The 19,859-nt window shown below is 48.0% G+C and overlaps 1 long non-coding RNA gene across 2 annotated transcripts in view; it reads right to left on the bottom strand.

Annotated features, from left to right (window-relative positions):
* LOC147729316 (uncharacterized) overlaps positions 1 to 19,447 on the bottom strand; it is a 162,336-nt gene extending 142,889 nt beyond the window's left edge. For both annotated transcript variants that reach the window (XR_015309213.1, XR_015309212.1), the window contains exon 1: positions 18,932 to 19,447. This is a non-coding gene — a long non-coding RNA (uncharacterized LOC147729316). The remainder of the gene's footprint in view (positions 1 to 18,931) is intronic.
* Positions 19,448 to 19,859: the final 412 nt, after the last annotated feature.

Raw genomic sequence — 19,859 nt, 5'->3', positions numbered from 1 at the left:
GCTGTGTAAAATCCATCTAGTTTCAGCCTCCCTTTTGCCTCACTAAGTATGAATTTGCAGAACGTCTAAAGGTTTCAAGGCCTGTGCTGACCTTGCACTCACCTAAAGGCTGGAACAACGAAGGCTACCAGGATGCTATGGAGTGTACATGACAAGATCCTGCTTCGCTTCATTTCCATATTTTATAAGTCAATGCCCATGCATAGTAAAATATATTAATGCCCATTAATGGTTGTATAAATGTTTGGTAAGTCCCTACGCCAGGTATGCCCGGCTGCCTGTGGTAGATGTAGCAAGCTGTACCAAAAGTTATTTAAAAAAAGTCATGCAATTGTCTGTTGGGAGAGCCACCCACCTGTGGAGGCTGTCTCCACGCCACTGCGTTTAGCAAAAGTAGTATTTTGAATCTTTCTGTTTCTTTGTTTTTCTGATTATTATCATCTGCAACTCAAGGGCCTCCTCTTCAAACCACACCTCCATGTATAACCCTGGCTGGTAACCCCACTGCTCTGCCTGTTGCCCCTCTTGTGCACGCCTCATTAAGCCCACCTTTGCTCAATGCTTCGTGCTTTGCATTTAGGTTGTCGATATACAGATCCTGATACATACACACACCTGTGCTGTAAAGGCCCGAAGAGTCCATAGGCACTGCTTCTAGCTCAGCTCTTAGGGACATATTATCAAGGGCCTTATCTCTGCTTTTTTGACTTGAAAAGACAAAAAAAACAGAGACGATCTTTTCGCCCTATTTACAAGGCGGTGCTAACATGCATTAGCGCATGATCGCAGCCGTTTTCCTAATGCCTCTCTTTGCATCTCTAATGAGATGCAAAGTGGGCGTCACTGGACGTACCTCACACAGAAAGACATGTAAAATATCGCTAAGTGCACGTCGCAATATTTACAAGGCGGCTCACAACATTATATCAGATGTTAGTTTTTTGGCGAAAACCTCGGTTTTCGCCAAAAACTAGCGTCTGATAAAATGCTGACTCACCCTAATTATCCTATGGCAGGTGCATCATAAGGCCAAGTTCACCTTGGCCTATAACAAAGTTTCGCCATCTATGTAGTAATTTCGCTGGATTTTCAGCGATATCCCCTCGATAACGCCGCTATCACTGGAGTTTGTATTGCCTCAGTGGCTACGTTTTATCTATCTCCCGTGGAACGTGATGATGACAGGTGTGTGGAAAAACACACGTGGAGGGCACGCTGGGGCCTATGTTCATTCACACACGAGCTGATGCGCTGGGAGGCCTCCGGGTAGCCATGCGCCCTATAAATGCCCATTTCATTTCATGTGGTTAGTTGAATTTGTAATGTAAAGGATGTCGCGTGTATCCTTTTTTTTAGGGGGGTGGGGGGGGTATCCCTTACCCCTCCCAACTCGAACCCAGTTAAAAACAAACGCTAATTGAAGAAGCGTACGAATCCCCTCACTGTTGAAATTGTGGGGGCAACGGGGGGTCCTAGCTTCAAATGCATTCTGCCCACCAAGACAAACTCCTCTTTCAGTTCCAAAATTCCCGGTGCTCCGTAGAATGCACATTATTTAATTACCCCCTTTCCCAATCAACGACCAACTCCACGGGTGTTTTCTGTCTTCAAACATGCACCAGGTAGGGTGATTGCACAGATAATGAGAACACACACCCCTGTGCACATGTCCAAACGAGACGAGCGCATGTTGCGGGGTGCGCAGCTGCTGGGAATAACGGCTCCCTTTCCGCGCGCCAATTCTAAAGGAAGCAGCCACCGGCTCCGACACGCCGTAAAAATAAGCCCGGGTCTTTTCGCTTTTGACGCGATACCGGATCACTGTCGTGCAAACCCTTTTACTCTTTGCGGAGGTGCTGTCCGATCCACGAAAACCGCTTTATCTTCGGAGAAAACTATAACTCTTTGCGCGGCAGACGTGGTGCGTCCTGGGCTGACACGGACGCCGACGCACGTTCTGTCGGCGCTAACTCTTTCTTCGCGGGGTCCTTGCTTATAGCCGCTCAGGGGCTGCTCCCGAGACTAATCGCTTACGGATAAAACATGCCACTACGGGGTTGGGCGGTGTTTCAGCCCCGCTCTCATGCGCTTGGCAGGGGATCCCCCATATGGCAACCCCTGTCGGACGGGGATTCCCCTCTTTTTGGGACCTGACCTGACCACACCTCATCTCAGTGCGCACCCGGAGAGCGGCTCGTCTCGGCTGATCTGCGCCCGTCCCTGACTGCAGTTCACGCGGTGTCCCTTTCGTAGCCCGTCCGCGGGGCCGGAGCCCGCACGGGCGAGACGACCCCCGTACTTCCCTCACGTTCTCACTTTCCTCTCTACCTACCCCTCCCTCCCGCCTTTTTAACCTCTCATTTCTGGGGTAGAAACGAGAATGTCAGGAAAATAGCAACTTTCGTGCGCGACGACAAAGCCACGCGTGGGCGCTGCCGGGGCTCCCCTTTCCGCCCGTAAAGGGGAACCCCTTGCTGCTCTGCACTTGAGTCATTCTGCCTTTATTCCCTCTCTCTCCCAAACACCCCCGCCCCCTCCCCTTGCAAGACAATCCCATGAATGACAAAATAACTACACAAAATCCCGGCGATTTCCGGCACATAAAGTATTTATTGTAGATTTTTAAAAACACAAACAGTACATTATTACACGCCACATTTCTGCACCAACATGCTCTTTATTATTTTGCTCAGAGTGGAATGTTTGCAAAACTTTATTGTCGACGAGGGGTGCATGCGCTCTTTGGGGAGTTAATGAAAGTTCTAGGAGCGGCGGGGTCTCCATTGGCACATTGTGCATGCTAGCAGGTAAGGGCGATCCTCGGCGCGGGCTCCGTTCTTCTCCTTCTCCTCGTTGCGAGTGCCCCCCACAAATGCTTTTTGGGGTAAGGGCTTCCGCTTTGGAAGTCACACAGCAAGCCCAGACCGCAAAAAGATTCGTGAGGGACCATGCGGCGGCGGTGGCGTCCGGTGGCCTGGTTGTAGGGTCCGGGGACCTCAGCTTCCTCCGTCCGTGGACCAGCCCCCAGGTGATGGCACCCCCGCTCGCCCCACACGCACGGGGCCTGCACGCGCCACACTGCCACTGGTCACCCTGGGGGGGCAGAGCCCCTCCGCCAAGAAACCACAGTTCACCTTCCCCATCCAAAAAGACCACTCCACTCTTGCGCCAGGGGACCTTCTCCGCTGCTGTTTATCCACCCCTGCCTCCTGCCCCCGCCCCTCCCTCCAGAGGCTCTCCACAGTAAGGGGGCAGCGCCGCGGGAGAGCCGCCCCCTGGCTCCCTCCGGCCCCTGCAGGCAGGGTCCCCTCCCGTGAGCAGCGCCGGGGCAGCTCCGGCGCGCAGGACGCAGCGCGCAGCCCTGGCGCTGTTAAAGAGAAGCAGCTTCCCTGAGCACTGAATAAATACGCGCCAGGATGGACGCCCATTGGCGCAGCTAAAATCGTCACCCACCAATCCCAGCTGCCTGTACGCGGATTTTTTTTCGAAAGGGGGGAAAGAGAAGAAGAAGAAAGAAAAAAAACATTTCCATTTCTAATTATTAGACAAGACAAGGCGGGGATTTTATATGAGGTCTGAGGGCAAGTGCCTTACATCGGTCCTTCGTTTAGGTAGAGCTATACACAGCAGGGAGGGGGGGGGGGCTATGGACCTGTGCATAGGGGAGGCTCTACAGGATGAGTGCATAGCAGGAGCTGTACAGGAGCAGTGCGTTGGCGGGTCTAGAGGAGGAGCTTCCCTGGACAAGTGATTAGGTGAGGATGTATAGGACTAATGTACAGGATGAGCTCTGCTGGTCCAGTGATCAGGTGAGAATGTATAGGACTAATGTATAGGAGGAGCTCTATTGGTCTAGCGATCAGGTGAGGATGTATAGGACTAATGTACAGGAGGAGCTCTACTGGTCCAATAATCAGGTGAGGATGTATAGGACCAATGTATAGGAGGAGGTCTACTGGTCTATTGATCAGGTGAGGATGTTTAGAATTAGTGTATAGGAGGTGCTCTACTGGTCCAGTGAGCAGATGAGGATGGATAAGAGCAACGTATAAGAGGAGCGCCACTGGACAAGTGATCAGGCGAGGATGTATAGGACTAATGTATAGGAGGAACTCCACTGGTTCAGTGATCAGGTGAGAATGTATAGGACTAATGTATAGGAGGAGCTCTATTGGTCTAGCGATCAGGTGAGGATGTATAGGACTAATGTACAGGAGGAGCTCTACTGGTCCAATAATCAGGTGAGGATGTATAGGACCAATGTATAGGAGGAGGTCTACTGGTCTATTGATCAGGTGAGGATGTTTAGAATTAGTGTATAGGAGGTGCTCTGCTGGTCCAGTGAGCAGATGAGGATGGATAAGAGCAACGTATAAGAGGAGCGCCACTGGACAAGTGATCAGGCGAGGATGTATTGGACTAATGTATAGGAGGAGCTCCACTGGTTCAGTGATCAGGTGAGGATGTATAGGAGGAGCTCTACAGGTCCAGTGATCAGGTGAGGATGTATAGAACTAATGTATAGGAAGTGCTCTACTGGTCAACTGAATGATCCCAAAGAAACCGCAAAGAAACCGCTGTAGGCACATAGTAGCCTCTTTTTTCTCACTGTAAATAAATTAACTTTTTTCTAATTTAAGAGAAATACATTTTTTCTTAAAGACACGTGAGTAGGGTTGGGAAGTTGTGCACCCGTCCTGAAGAAGGAACACCGAGTTCCGAAACATGTCGACGCACACCAGAGGTAGTGTCCATAATAAAGACAACTGACCTCACTTTGCACCCTTTTTTAATAGCACCAGCTAGGGGTCTCGAATAAAGTTTTTTCAAAGAACCCACTAGCCAGGTACCTTTTAATCCTCACCACACCCTTCACTCACACTTTCTAATACCCCATCATTTGCACTTAACACACACCACACATAGTCAACCTCTACAGTGCTCCCGCATAGTCGCTGGTCGCAGCACGCCGCATCCCTCTAGCGGGATGCGAAGACCCCAATGATGAAGCATGACACCAAGGGGCCTGTTGGTGTGTGAGGGGTATTTTTCACAACACTGAGTGTCCCCCATCTCTGAGGTGTGCACTCTGAGTAGGATTCTTCTTGTTTAATTACCAGTGCCCGTGGAGTGAGAATCCTGTCTCTATACTCTACCTCCCCCCATTGTTATCTTGAGGATGTATAGGACACATGTATAGGAGGAGCTCTACTGGTCCAGTGAGCAGGTGAGGATGTATAGGAATAATGTATAGGAGGAGCTCTACTGGTCCAGTGATCAGGTGAGGATGTATAGGACCAATGTATAGGAGGAGCTCGACTGCTCCAGTGATTAGGTGAGGATGTATTGAACTAATGTATTGGAGGAGCTCTACTGGACAAATGATCAGGTGAGAATGTATAGGACTAATGTATAGGAGGAGCTCTACTGGTCCAGTGATCAGGTGAGGATGTAAAGGACATATGTATAGGAGGAGCTCTACTGGTCCAGGGAGCAGGTGAGTATGTATAGGACACATGTATAGGAAGAGCTCTACTGGTCCAGTGAGCAGGTGAGGATGTATAGGACTAATGTATCGGAGGAGCTCTGCTGGTCCAGTGATCAGGTGAGGATGTATAGGACCAATGTATAGGAGAAGTTCTACTGGTCTAGTGATTAGGTGAGGATGTATAGCAGCTCCACTGGACACGTGATCAGGTGAAGATGTATAGGACTAATGTATAGGAAGAGCTTCACTGGACAAGTGATCAGGTGAGGATGTATAGGACCATTGTACAGGAGGAGCTCTACTGGTCCAGTGATCAGGTGAAGATGTGTAGGACTACTGTATAGGAGGAGCTCTACTGGTCCAGTGATCAGGTGAAGATGTATAGGACTAATGTATAGGAGGAGCTCCACTGGACAAGTGATCAGGTGAGGATGTATAGGACTAATGTTTAGGAGGAGCTCTACTGGTCCAGTGATCAGGTGAAGATGTATAGGACTAATGTATAGGAGGAGCTCCACTGGACAAGTGTACAGGTGAGGATGTATATGATTAATTTATAGGAGGAGCTCTACTGGGCCAGTAATCAGGTGAGGATGTATAGGACTATTGTATAGGAGGAGCACTACTGGTCCAGTGATCAGGTGAAGATGTATAGGACTAATGTATAGGAGGAGCTCCACTGGACAAGTGATCAGGTGAGGATGTATAGGACTAATGTACAGGAGGAGCTCTACTGGTCCAGTGATCAGGTGAGGATGTATAGGACTAATGTATAGGAGAAGCTCCACTGAAAAAGTGATCAGAGGATGTATAGGACCAATGTATGGGATGAGCTCTACTGGTCCAGTGATCAGGTGAGGATGTGTAGGATCAATGTATAGGATGAGCTCTGCTGGTCCAGTGATCAGGTGAGGCTGTATAGGGCTAATGCATAGGAGGAGCTCTACTGGACAAATGATCAGGTGAGGATGTATAGGACTAATATATAGGAGGAGCTCTACTGGTCCAGTGATCAGGCGATGATGTATAGGACTAATGTATAGGAGGAGCTCTCCTGGTCCAGCGATCGGGTGAGGATGTATAGGACTAATGTATAGGAGAAGCTCCACTGAAAAAGTGATCAGGTGATGATGTATAAGACTAATGTATAGGAGGAGCTCTCCTGGTCCAGCGATCGGGTGAGGATGTATAGGGCTAATGCATAGGAGGAGCTCTAATGGTCCAGTGAGCAGGTGAGGATGTATAGGGTCAATGTATAGGAGGAGCTCTACTGGTCCAGTGATTAGTTGAGGATGTACAGGACTAATATATAGGAGTAGCTCTATTTGTACAGTGATCAGGAGAGGATGTATAGGACTTATGTATAGGAGGAGCTCTACTGGTCCAGTGATCAGGTGAGGATGTATAGGACTAATGTATAGAAGGAGCTCTACTGGTCCAGTGATTATGTGAGGCTGTATAGGACCAATATATAGGATGAGCTGTACTGGTTCAGTGATCAGGTGAGGATGTATAGGACAAATGTATAGGAGGAGCTCTACTGGTCCAGTGATCAGGCGAGGATGCATAGGACTAATGTATAGGAGGTGCTCTACTGGTCCAGTGATCAGGTGAGGATGCATAGAATTATTGTATAGGAGGAGCTCCAGTGGACAAGTGATCAGGTGAGGATGTATAGGACTAATGTATAGGAGGAGCTCTACTGATCCAGTGATCAGGAGAGGATGTATAGGACTAATGTATAGGAGAAGCTCTACTGGTCCAGAGATCAGGTGAGGATGTACAGGACTAATATATAGGAGAAGCTCTACTGGTTCAGTGATCAGGAGAGGATGTATAGGACTTATGTATAGGAGGAGCTCTACTGGTCCAGTGATCAGGCGAGGATGTATAGGACTAATGTATAGGAGGAGCTCTACTGGTCCAGTGATCAGGAGAGGATGTATAGGACTAATGTATAGGAGAAGCTCTACTGGTCCAGAGATCAGGTGAGGATGTACAGGACTAATATATAGGAGAAGCTCTACTGGTTCGGTGATCAGGAGAGGATGTATAGGACTTATGTATAGGAGGAGCTCTACTGGTCCAGTGATCAGGTGAGGATGTATAGGACTAATGTATAGAAGGAGCTCTACTGGTCCAGTGATTATGTGAGGCTGGATAGGACCAATATATAGGATGAGCTGTACTGGTCCAGTGATCGGGTGAGGATGTATAGGACTAATGTATAGGAGGAGCACTACTGGTCCAGTGAAAATGTGAGGATGTATAGGACTAATGCATAGGAGGAGCTCTACTGGTCCAGTGAGCAGGTGAGGATGTATAGGGTAAATGTATAGGAGGAGCTCTACTGGTCCAGTGATCAGGTGAGGATGTATAGGACTAATGTATAGGAGGAGCTCTACTGGTCCAGTGATCAGGAGAGGATGTATAGGACTAATGTATAGGAGAAGCTCTACTGGTCCAGACATCAGGTGAGGATGTATAGTATAGACGGAGCTCTACTGGTCCAGTGATCAGGAGAGGATGTATAGGACTAATGTATAGGAGGAGCTCTACTGGTCCAGAGACCAGGTGGGGATGTATAGGACTAATGTATAGGAGGAGCTCTACTGGTCAAGTGATTAGGTGAGAATGTATAGATCAATATATAGGAGGAGCTCTACTGGTACAGTGATTTGGTGAGGCTGTATAGAATCAATGTATAGGATGACCTCTATAATACCAGTGCACTGGAGATGTTCTGTTTCTCCATGCATATGATAGGTTCTGTTGGACCAGTATACAGGTAGAGGTCAGTAAGACCTGTGTATAGCAGGATCTCTAATTGGCCTGTGATTAGGTTAGGCTGTTAAGGACCAATGTATAGGATGAGCTCTATAAGAACAGTGTACTGGAGGTGCTGTGTAGAGTAAGTCCACAGGATAAGTTCCTTTGGGGCAGTATACGGGAAAAGCTCTGTAGGACCTGTGTATAGGAGGCGATCTACTAGACCAATGTAGAGAATTGGTTCTGTAGGGCAGTATACAGGAGGAGACCTGTAGGACCAGGGCATAGAAATGGCTCTTCGGAGAAAGCATACAAGAGGGTTAGTGTGGATTAGTGAATAAGAGACAATCTATAGGATAAATCTATAGAAGGGAAACTTACTTGGCAGGACCAATATAAAGAAGATGCCTGAATGGGCTAGTATGTAAAAGGGGCGACACTGAACCCGTGTATAGTTGAGGATTAATATTGTTAATGTTAATGAAGAGCTCTGTAAGATATTTGATGGAAGAATCCCTATAGGACCAGTATATAAAATAACAAAAGCACAAGCACATAGGACAAAGTCTATAAGGCAAGGTTATAGGAGTAGCTGTATAGGACAACTATATAGAAGGTATATTATAGGATATTTGTGTAGGATGGCTTCTATAGGAGTAGTTTGCACATGGGTGAATATAGGAATGATGTCTAGGTGCAGCTCTCTAGGATGATGCTATAGGAGCAGCATTTAAAAACTAGTGCAAGGTGGAAAACTATAGGACTTTTTTACTGGATGTTATCTATGGAAGTACTTTGTATGTAGGTTTCTATGCGGTTATTGTATAGAATGGAGTCTTTAATATCACTTTTTAAGAAGACCACTGTATAGCAGGGACTATATAAGATAATTCTGTAGGCTCTCTATAAGACATTCTGCAGCCCACATAGATAGAGGGATATGCCCCTCAACACTGTTTTTGTCCAGGAAGGTGCCCCTTCCTGCACAAAAACAATTCTGCAAGGAACGCAGGCACCCTTGCTCCATGGTGCAAGGCTACCCGCGTTGGTGCTAGGCAGCCCATTGGGTGTCAGTGCAGGGGGAAAAATCAGGACAGTATCATATGCATTAAATGCGGCACGTTTCTACCCTTTCTCTGTATAGGACAGGTTCAACAAGACTGTTTTTTAGGAAGAAGCATTGGACTGGTACCTAAGGGGTTCTATAGGACCAGCGCATAGATAAGGATGTATACAATCAGTGTATATGGGATTGTATAGGTTCATGGGGAGGGCTGGGTTTATGTAGCTAGTGAACATGGGACCGCTGTATAGGAGAAGCTGTATAACACCACTATATAGGAAGAGTTATATAAAATCATTGTGTAGGACCACAAGGCTGGTAAACATGAGCCTCTTGTATGATTGCTGTTCTCCTGGGGGTGTATAGGACCAATGTACATGAGGGATTCTATATGTGCTCAACATACGAGGGACCATATATGACCAACATACAAGGAAGGTTCTATAAGAGCATTGAAAGATCAATGGAAGATCTACCGATGGGTCAGTGCTGGGTGGTAAGGGGCCGTGGGAACAATGTATGGGAACTCTATAGGACCAGCGTATTGGTGAGTTTCTGTCCAACCAGTGCTTAGATGAGGTCTGAGACCATTGAGAAGGCTATATGAGACCAGTGCCTACCATTGCATAGTGGCTGTATGGGGCTAGTGTGCATGATTTCTTTAAGATTAATGCATATGTGGGGCTCTATTAGGCATTACATTGGAGGAGCTACATAGGCGCGGTGTATAGGTGGAGTTCTATAGGAACATTGTATAGAAGGTGAGTTCTAAGATATGATTTTGCAGAAGGAGCAGGTATATGACTGTCCATAGGAGCAGTCCTATCAGTGCTCGGAAAGGTAGAGACTTCCAAGGGAGAGGGCGTAGGCACTGATGTAACATTAGCCCCTGCAGCCCCCGTGGTACCAGGGGGCCCCTGAGCTCCAGGGGGTCCCCTCCGGCACTATGCAAGGGTGGCAGTCGCCTGTCCTGAGAATTCCTGACTGGGTCCGGAGTGTGGGGGGTGGCCCTCCATGAACTTTGCAGGGGGGGCCACGCAAGTTTCACAAGTCACAGGGTATAGGGAGGTCATTTGCTCGCCATCCTCTGGCGCGGCACAGAGATGGCAGTGCCGTTCTTCTCTAGGAGACAACTGCACAGAATCAGTAGGAGGCATGCGAAGGGCTGCCAGCTTTTTAACACAGAGTGGAAATGGTGATAATATTGCCCATTCTGTGAACACAAAGGGGTGGATGTCAGGGGAAGGAACGCAGTAATAATTTTGAAAATATGAAGTTATGTTTTTTAAAGTTTAACTCAGAAACTTCAGACTACGGTCCACATTAATGACCTGGTTTGTGTTGCTCTTCCACCACGTAACGTCAGGTTTTAGGAGCCACACCCCAAAAATCAGGAGTCACGCAACTCAGAGCAAATTGCTGCGTTGCCTTACTCTGCAGTGGAGCGGCATTCCATGGGCGTTGCGTGTGCGCTACCACACAACTCCCATGGCTTTTGATGCACTCCTAGATTAACGAGACCTTGTTTACCTAGGAATGCACCCAAAAGATACGCCTCCGCAGGAGAGGCGTGCCGAGGAGAAATATCCTTGTTTCTCCTATTATTTCCAATGTCTGCATTCTGCAGCGCACACAGATAGAGGAATGCACGTTTCAGCATTGTTTTTGTTCAGGAAAACAATGCTGCAAGCAACGCAGGCACACTTGCACCATGGTGCAAGGCTACATGCATTGGTGCTAGGCAGCCTGTTGTACGTCAGTGCAGGGGGAAAAATCAGGAATGCATCACATGCCTTAAATTCGGCACATTCCTACCCTTTCCCCATGACGCAGCTCAGCAAGGTGCATTTCTGTGCTGCACTGTGTTACAAATCTGATAAATAAGGCCTTATGGGTATGAGTGGGGCACATACCCCAGCCACATCTATTCCCCACCCCCACAGTGCCCTGATGCCACCCTTAATTGATAATCAGGTACCGATGGCTTGTTATAGGATAAGTGCAACTATTTGTGATTAGAATCATATTCGCCCCATATAAGCACAAGCGCCTTCACCAGGGAGTCATTCTAAACACCCTCAGAGCTGAGATCTCTCATGTATGAGGTCAAAATATACAAACGCAAGCAACCACACATGAGCACACACACATACAACCAGAGTGGCACTCACATGAGTGCACATGCAGTAAAAGACACACATACAAACACCCATGCGTATACACATATACAACCAGAATGGCACTCACATGTGCGCACATGAAGTGATACACGCACATATGCTAACAAAGGGGAGAGCAAGGGATTGTGTTCACTGAGAGTGAACAGAGAGTACTCCTGTTCCCCTGTGGAAGGACTAGATAAACAAAGAGAGGAGTACCGTCAAGGGAAGGTCAAAAGTGAGATTCCTAATGTGGTGGTCAACTGACAAAAGGAAGGAATTTATCCTTTTGTTAAAAACCCATCACTCACCAGCCTAGTGGTGACATGCTACATCATCGGGGTCCACCCTAGTGGCCTAGCGTCACCAGGGTGCGCTACAACACCTGAATTACAGTGGAGCAGGTTGTGCAGAAAAAAGCGTGTTAAAAATTGTCCTGGTTTAACTTGATGGGAAGATAAATTTTATTGACAAGTAACTGGACAATGTTACAAAAGTGGGGTGAGATACTGTGAGAGTATATTAAGGTCAAGAGTATCGTTTATATGTGTGTTGGTCTACATGTTTCAACCGTGATTGGGATATACCAGGTTTTCATCAGGACCGGTTAAACAGGGAACTGGACGGTCTGTGCACCCTAAAAGGCACACCCTATCCTCGTTCTCTGTGACCCAAAATAGCAAAATTCGCTAAATGCCGGTAGCAGGGCAGTGGAGGACAAGCATAGGTAAACGGCATTTCACCACGAAGGAACTAAATCGGTTGAGTAGTGGGGATACCCCCTCCCGCCCTCCGATGAAATAAGACTCCAGAATAGTAGTCTTTTTTATTATTTTGGACTCACCCATTGTGGCTAGAGTCTGTTTTACACCATTTAGCGAATTTTGCTATTAGAACCAATATGATGACCAATATAGGACCAGATGATTCATACACCTCAAAAGGCTTTCCTACTTTTATCCAGTCCTGATGAAGACCCGCTTTTGATGCACACAAATCAGCGCATTGCTTCCCAGGGTCGAAACGTCGAAGCACCATGTTTGAGATCTAACTGTACAAAGTCTGTTAGGAACAGAAAGAAATTAATTTGCCTAAATGACTATTGTGTTGACAGTTGACAATCTTTAGTAATTGAACTATCACGTATTTATGAATGTATGTTTTAATCTGCACTAGTTCCTCACAAACCTCTTTGTTTTGTTTTGCATATGTTCATTTGTAGTTTGGACAGCACAACTAATGTTTGAAAATAATTTAAAAGATTAAGAACCTATATGACTAAAAAATTACTTTCTCTACCAGTGTGGTCAGTGTTTTTGTTCTTCGTTTAATGCTACCATATGTGTACCCCAGCAGGGACATATTAGTGTAGTCACAGATTTGAATACTGTGTCATTAGGTATTCCCTTCCGACAGAACCATTATTGTTTGTTTAACTACCCTCCCAGGTTCTGAGGTTTACAGGGTCACCCCAATATACTTAATGGGCACATATGCACTACGCACACACACATTCCGGAAGCCTGACACTCAGAGGGTCCTTTAATAAGTAAACCTCCAGAGCAGCCCAAGAGCTCAAAGTATTGTCCGTAGGACAATCCTGCACCAGTGCATATCTGCACAAGATTTGTGCACAATGTAGTGCACAGTAACCAGAGCCCTGGTGAATACATTACAAGGCAAACTTTGCTCTGACCTAGTCACCATTGCAAAATATCCGAGATATATTGCAAGTTCTGGGTCATTGAGGCATCATGGTGTTGCAACAAATCCGCTGTCACCTGTTTTAATGATTTCTGTACTAACAGAACGTACAATCACATTGTACAACCACTTCCCAAGAAACACCATTCAATTCCTCCATCTGACTACTATACACCTTCGCCCCTCACAATAAATCTGCAATACCTTGTGATAATACTGTGCAATACACCCGGCCTATCTAGGACCGTACTGTGCAATGGCCTCTATACAACATCCCTGTGCCATACACCTACAGAACAGCATTATGTAATACTCCACAGCAAACACCATTGATAAACACTTCCTACAAAATAAAACTGTGCAATACTTACTTCCCAGCATCCCTGTATAGAACTCCTGCACAACAACACTGTGACATATCATCTATAGAGCAACACTGTTCAATACTTCCCACACAGCATCCCAACACTGTGAAATATAATGTACAGAACAACATCGTGCAATACTCTGCCAATTCGCTCTGTATAGTAACCCCTATCCAAAAACATTATGCAATGCTGCCTATCCACTCCATTGTACAATAACTTCTACACAATAACAGTGTCCCATACCAACTAGAAATTAGCACTGGAAAGTACTCACGATTAAATAACATTGTGCGATTCCTCTACAAAATAGCATTGTGTAACACTGTCTACTGAACAACACTGTCCAATGCTCCTAGCAAATAACACTGTGCAATCCCTATACCGAACAACACTGTGCAATTTTCCTAGCAAATAACAGTTGCAACCCCAATACTGAACAACACTGTAAAAGTTTCCTAGCAAATAACACAGTGCAGTATGTATACTGAACAACACTGTGCAATCCCTATACTGAACAACACTGTGCAATGCGGTTAGAAAATAACACTCTGCAGTCCCTATTCTTAACAACACTTTGCAATGCCAATAGCAGACAACATTGTGCTATCTCTATACTGAACAACACTGTGCAATACCCTGCTGAAACAACACTTTGCAAAATCTTTAAGTGAAAGGTACTGTGCAATGCCACGCCCCTACAAAATAACGTGCAATACCCACTTACGAACAACACTGAACAATGCCTCTATAAAATAACATTGTGCAGTACTATCCAGTCATCAACACTGTGTAATGCTAACAGCAAATAACACTTTACAATACCCTATACTGAACAACACTGTGCAATGCTCCTAGGAAATAACACTGTGCAATACAAACAACACTATACACTACCTCTATAAAATAATATTGTACAATCCCTATACTGAACAACACTGTGCCATGCTCTTAGCAAATGCCATAGTGCAATACAAACTTATGAACAACACTGTACAATACCTCTCTAAATTAATTTTGCGCGGTACTATCCACTCAAAAACACTGTCCGATGCATTGTCCCAGCAAATAAAACTATGCAATACCCACTTGAAAACAACACTATACACTACCTCTATAAAATAATATTGTGCAAGACTATATACTCAACAACACTGCAATGCTCCTAGCAAATTGAACTGACCAATACCCTCTGCTGTAGAAGAATGTGCAATATTTCCAGCAAATAAACTTGTTCAGCCCCTATACTGAACAACACTGTCCAATGCTCCTTCGTGACAATACTATGCAAAATCCTTTGGAACGCCCCTACCAAATAACACTGCAAAATCCTTCAGTGAAAAATACAGTGCATGTCCCTACCAAATTACATTGTGCAATACCCACTTATGAACACCATTGTATAATATACCTTTGTAAAATAACTGTGAAGTACTATCCACTCATCAACACTGTGCAATGCTCCTAGCAAATAACACTGTGCAACCCCTAAACTGAACAACACTGTACAATTATCCTAATGAATAACATTGTGCAACCCCTATACTGAACAACACTGTGCAATTAGCTTAGCAAATACCATTGTGAAATCCCTATAGTGAACAACACTGTGCAATGCTCCTTGCAAATAACATTGTACAATCCCTATACTGAACAATGCTGTGCACTGCTCCTCTGTAGCAACACTATGCAAAATCCTTAAATTAAACATACTGTGCAACGCCCCTACCAAATAACACTGGGCAATACCCACTTATAGACAACACTGTACAATACCTCTATAAAATAACATTGTGCAGTACTGTCCACTAATAAACACAGCACAATGCTCCTAGCAAATAACACTGTACAATACCCTATACTGAACATTACTTTGTAATGCTCCTAGCAAATAACATTGTGCAATAACCACTTATGAACAACACTGTACAATGCCTCTATAAAATAACATTGAACAGTACTATCCACTCAACAACACTGGGCAATGTTCGTCGCAAATACTATTGCGCAATACCCTACACTGAGCAACACTGTGCCATACTACTAGCAAATAACACTGTGCAATCCCTATACTGAACAACACTGTACAATGCCCCTTGCAAATACAACTGTGCAATAGCCACTTCTGAATAACACTGTACAATACCTCTATAAAATAACAGTGTGCATATACTTACTAATAATGTGCAATACTCCTACCAAGTAACACTGTGCAATACCCTCTGCTGAAGAACACTGTGTATAAAATCCCCTTAAAATATCCCTACCTCTCAATATTGTGGACTACTCCCTGTGCAACAACACTGTGCAATACCCCTACAGAATAACACTATGTAATACACTCCCACCGGTAACACTGTTCCTTATACCCTACCAAACTACAATGTGATATGTGCCACACCCATGGAACAACGCTATGTAAATCCCACTGGCCAGCAAGATTGTGCAGCAGCTCCTAACAATGCATTGTAATGCGCCCCACCCAATTACACTGCAGTGTGTAATAGCCCCCCCCCCCCCCCCCAAAAAAAAAAAACACTGTTCAAAGTCCCATGTTCAGGAAAGGCTGTTATAAAGCCCGGACAAGGGCACTTTTAATCGCCCACACTAACACTGCATACTAGCCCCAGGTCCCCCACAGCCTGCCGCAGTGACGTTGTGCCGACGCTCCCTTCCAATAACTATTTATATGTTTATACCCAACAAGACTGTTCAATCATCCCATGGTCTTCCCGCGCCCCTCTTCAATACTCAGCGTTGAAAAGTCCTCGCCCCGCCCCCTACAGCCTTTAAGACTGCACGCCCTGGCATACTACACTGTGCAACAGCCCCCGCATGAAAAGTTCCCTGCACTGGAGCTGTTGGCTGTGCTCTTGTGTGTAACAAAGTCGTGCACGTGTCCAGCAGGGTACCACCACCTCCACAGCGCCACCTCCCGCGCAAACAGTGCATCTGCCACTTACTGCCAGGGCTGCAGCCGGCTCCTGTCCCGGGAGGGTGCGCGCCACGTGCAGGCAGCTCCTCGGTGCGTGCGACTCGTGCCCCCGTCCTCCGGGTGGGTATTAACGATTCAGTGCTGTGTGTGTGTGTGCCCCCAGCCCCCCCCCCCCCCCCCCGTGCATGCTCCATAGTGTGTGGAGTCCGGATGCTGCCGAGAGAGGCCACCGCTCCTGCTGCCCCCTCTCTTCCCTCCGAATGCTCTTATGGCGAAGGTGTTGGAGGGGGTCTCTTCTTGCAAGAGGGGCGGGAGGGGGTCTGGAGTGGAAGTCACGACTCCCCCAGTGTGAGGAACGCGCTCTGCCTGCAGCCCTGACGCAGCCGAGGCATTAGTCACCCCCGGAGTCACGATTTGTGGAAGTCCGTGCTGCTTCTACAAAACATGGTAAGCCCCCAGGGGGTTCGAAGGGCGCTATTTATATGACCCGGGGGCGGGGAGGGGCTGTGCTGAGCCCCTCTCAACACGTGTCTCGAAGATGAAGGAGTTAGGAGGAGACTTCCACACACACACGGGCACCCTCACCAGGAAAACACCAATTAATCTGACGGACTGAGCAGCTCCCAGGCGCTTTATTATAGCCCCCCCCCCCTCCCCGCCGCACCTGCTGAAAGAAATAGTTTGTAAACACAACCCACACAAACTGCAGCGACTCCCTACGTAGCGTGGATGTAGCGCCAAGAAGCTGAAGGTGGGGTGCTGCAGACAGGGCATTTCTTTGTATGTGTTTTGCTTTTCCCGCCCCGTTGATGCACGACTCGCTAATAAAATAATTTGATGTCTATAGACACCCCTCCCACTAACTCTGTATAGCACATTTAGAGCTACGTCAATGGTTGTCTGTTTGTCTATCTGCCTCTGTGTCTGTCCCCATCCATGGTATGTCTGTTTATGTACCTGTCATGTATGTCTACAGACACGCGGGCACACACACGCCATGCACACATTGCTGGCGGCTCTTCTGCAGAGGGGGCAGAGCGCGTTATTTCTAGGTAAGGCAGCCCCCATGTCAGTCGTGCCTTCGAAACTCCTCGGGAATCTCCCGGATCCGATGCTACAGCGCTCCCGAAACCAGCTCTGACATAAAAGACACCTCCCCCCCCCCCCCCCCCCCCCGCCACCCTCCACCCGGGCAGACTCTGGCACGGAGGGTTTGGAGGAGGGAGGGAATCCCGCCCCGGCAGCCGGGGATTCCCTGCGTTCTACGGGCACCCTCTGACCCCCGAGCCCCCTTAAACTGTCTGCCCCCCTGGCCTTCAAGCCTGGAGACCGGCAGAAGGAGAAGAAAAGCTGCGTCTTGCCGGAGGTGGGAGCTCTTATAAGAAGGGTGGTGGAGGGAGGTGGGGCGTGGAAGGGGGGGGGGGGGCGCTGTATCAACGTAGACCCTCGTGTTTTGTCAATGAGAGGCGCTCTTTAAATAGAGAGGCGGGAAGCACGCAGCCTGCTCCCAGCCCGTGCTGCCTGCTGCAGGGGTGATCCCTGCCTGGGTCTCCGGTTCTGAGTGGTGTCCCCCCTGTTTGTTTGCGTCGAGTGCGCCTACTCCGCAGCCACCTCTAACGTCGACTCCCAAAATAACCCACTGAAGGAACCACAGCCCAACACAACATTTCAGCACCACCAACTCTGGAAAGCTCATAGCCGCTGCACTGGGGTGTCCCTCTCACGGGGAGGGGGCGCCCTGGACCCCTGCTCCCCACCACCACATTAAGTATGAATGGAGGGTGACCTCTCTCCTGCACCCCCTGCCCCGAACCCTTACTCTACAAACAGCCCCCCCTGCCCATAAGAGCCGTGCAGCTGCAGGCTTCAGCACCGCGGCGGCTGGACAGCTCCCGAGCCAGCTGCGCCGGAGACGGTGTCCCCGCGCCTCCTCTGTGATGCGCCAAGACGAGTGAGCCTTCCACAGCACTGCTCATGTAAACAGAAGTCTGTCTGTCTGTACGTCTGTCCCACCGCCCCCCACCCCACATATCTGCCTTCTTGCTGGTTCTGTGTGGGGAGACCCGGGGGTTCCCTAGTGGATAGACGCTGGAAGCAAGATGCCTGCCCTCGACACCTCAATCTTGGAAATACACTAACAGGAATTTATGTACACACACACCTTCCCCCTGCCAACCCCCCCCCCCCCCCATACCCCCCAACCTTCCCCCTGCCACCCCCGTCGAAGGCAAGGGGATTCCCGCATGGCGCACCCCAAATATGCTGTAAGGGCTGGCAGCCTTCCTTAGCACATGCAGCGTTGGCTGCTACACAAACGTTCACACCACACATACACCCGCGTCTCCCCTTGGCGTCAGTAACAGCATCCCAATCCACCGATCACAGACACACTACATGCAGCAAACGCCGGCGTAAATAGTGCTGTGAGGCATGCACGCTCGTACTTACCCAGGTTGCATGTCCACGGTGGGGAAAGGGAGAGCGAAACAGGGGTCAGGGGGAGAGATGAGGTGAACGTAGGAGAGAGAGGATGAGGCGATAAGGGGCAGAAAGGCGAGAGAAGCACTGGGAACGACTGAGAGAGTGAACAGGAGAGAGGGGAGGGAGAAAAAGAGAGTGCCGGAGCTAGGAAAAAACAAGCAAAACGAGTGAAAGAGGAGAAGGGGGGAAAAGGAAGAGAATTGGGAAGATGGAATTCGCAGGGAGCGTAAAGAGAAAAGGAAGAGAGGCGAAAGTAAAGAAAAAGCAAAAGAGAGAAGGGAAGAGTGTGGGAAAGAGGGCACCAGCTTACTGAAGACGACGAGAAACAGATAGAAGGAAAAGGACGAATGAGGAAGAGCTGCAAAGGAGTGGAAATGGAACGAAACCCAGAGAGGGTGGGAAGGAGTGAGAGGGGAGAAGTAGAGAGAATGGGGGACACAGGATGAAAGAAAGAAAACAGCCAACAATTAATTTCCAGACAGAGTAAAAAAACCGGCTGCCGATGTCCGCGATCCGTCCGCCCGCGCGGTTTTTATAGCAGTGCAACCCGGCTCTATTTCTGGCGCTGTGATGCTATTTTTAGCAACACACGGCGAGGGGGTGGGAGGAAAAATCCGCACCGAAAGCCTCCTCTCTCTGCAGTTGGGGGTCCGGGGCCACCAGGGGGACGGCGTGCCCGTGGGGAGTGCTGCTTGCCTCTGCATCCCCTGCCTGGCACCCCGGCAGAGGGGGCTACGGTCTCTCTGCACGCTGCGCTGGTGTTTTTCCTCTCGCCTTCCTTCTCCAAGAGCCTCGCACAGCCTCCCGCTTTCACTATTTTTATTTCCCTGCCGCCTGCGGGAGGAGGAGTTTGGTATTATTTCTTCTTTCCAGTGATGTCGCCTCACTTTAGTAT

Source organism: Lissotriton vulgaris, chromosome 2_2, assembly GCF_964263255.1.
Source record: "Lissotriton vulgaris chromosome 2_2, aLisVul1.2, whole genome shotgun sequence".
NCBI lineage: Eukaryota > Metazoa > Chordata > Amphibia > Caudata > Salamandridae > Lissotriton > Lissotriton vulgaris.
Note: the sequence above shows the minus strand (reverse complement) of the source record. Positions and strands in the feature narration are given on the sequence as shown.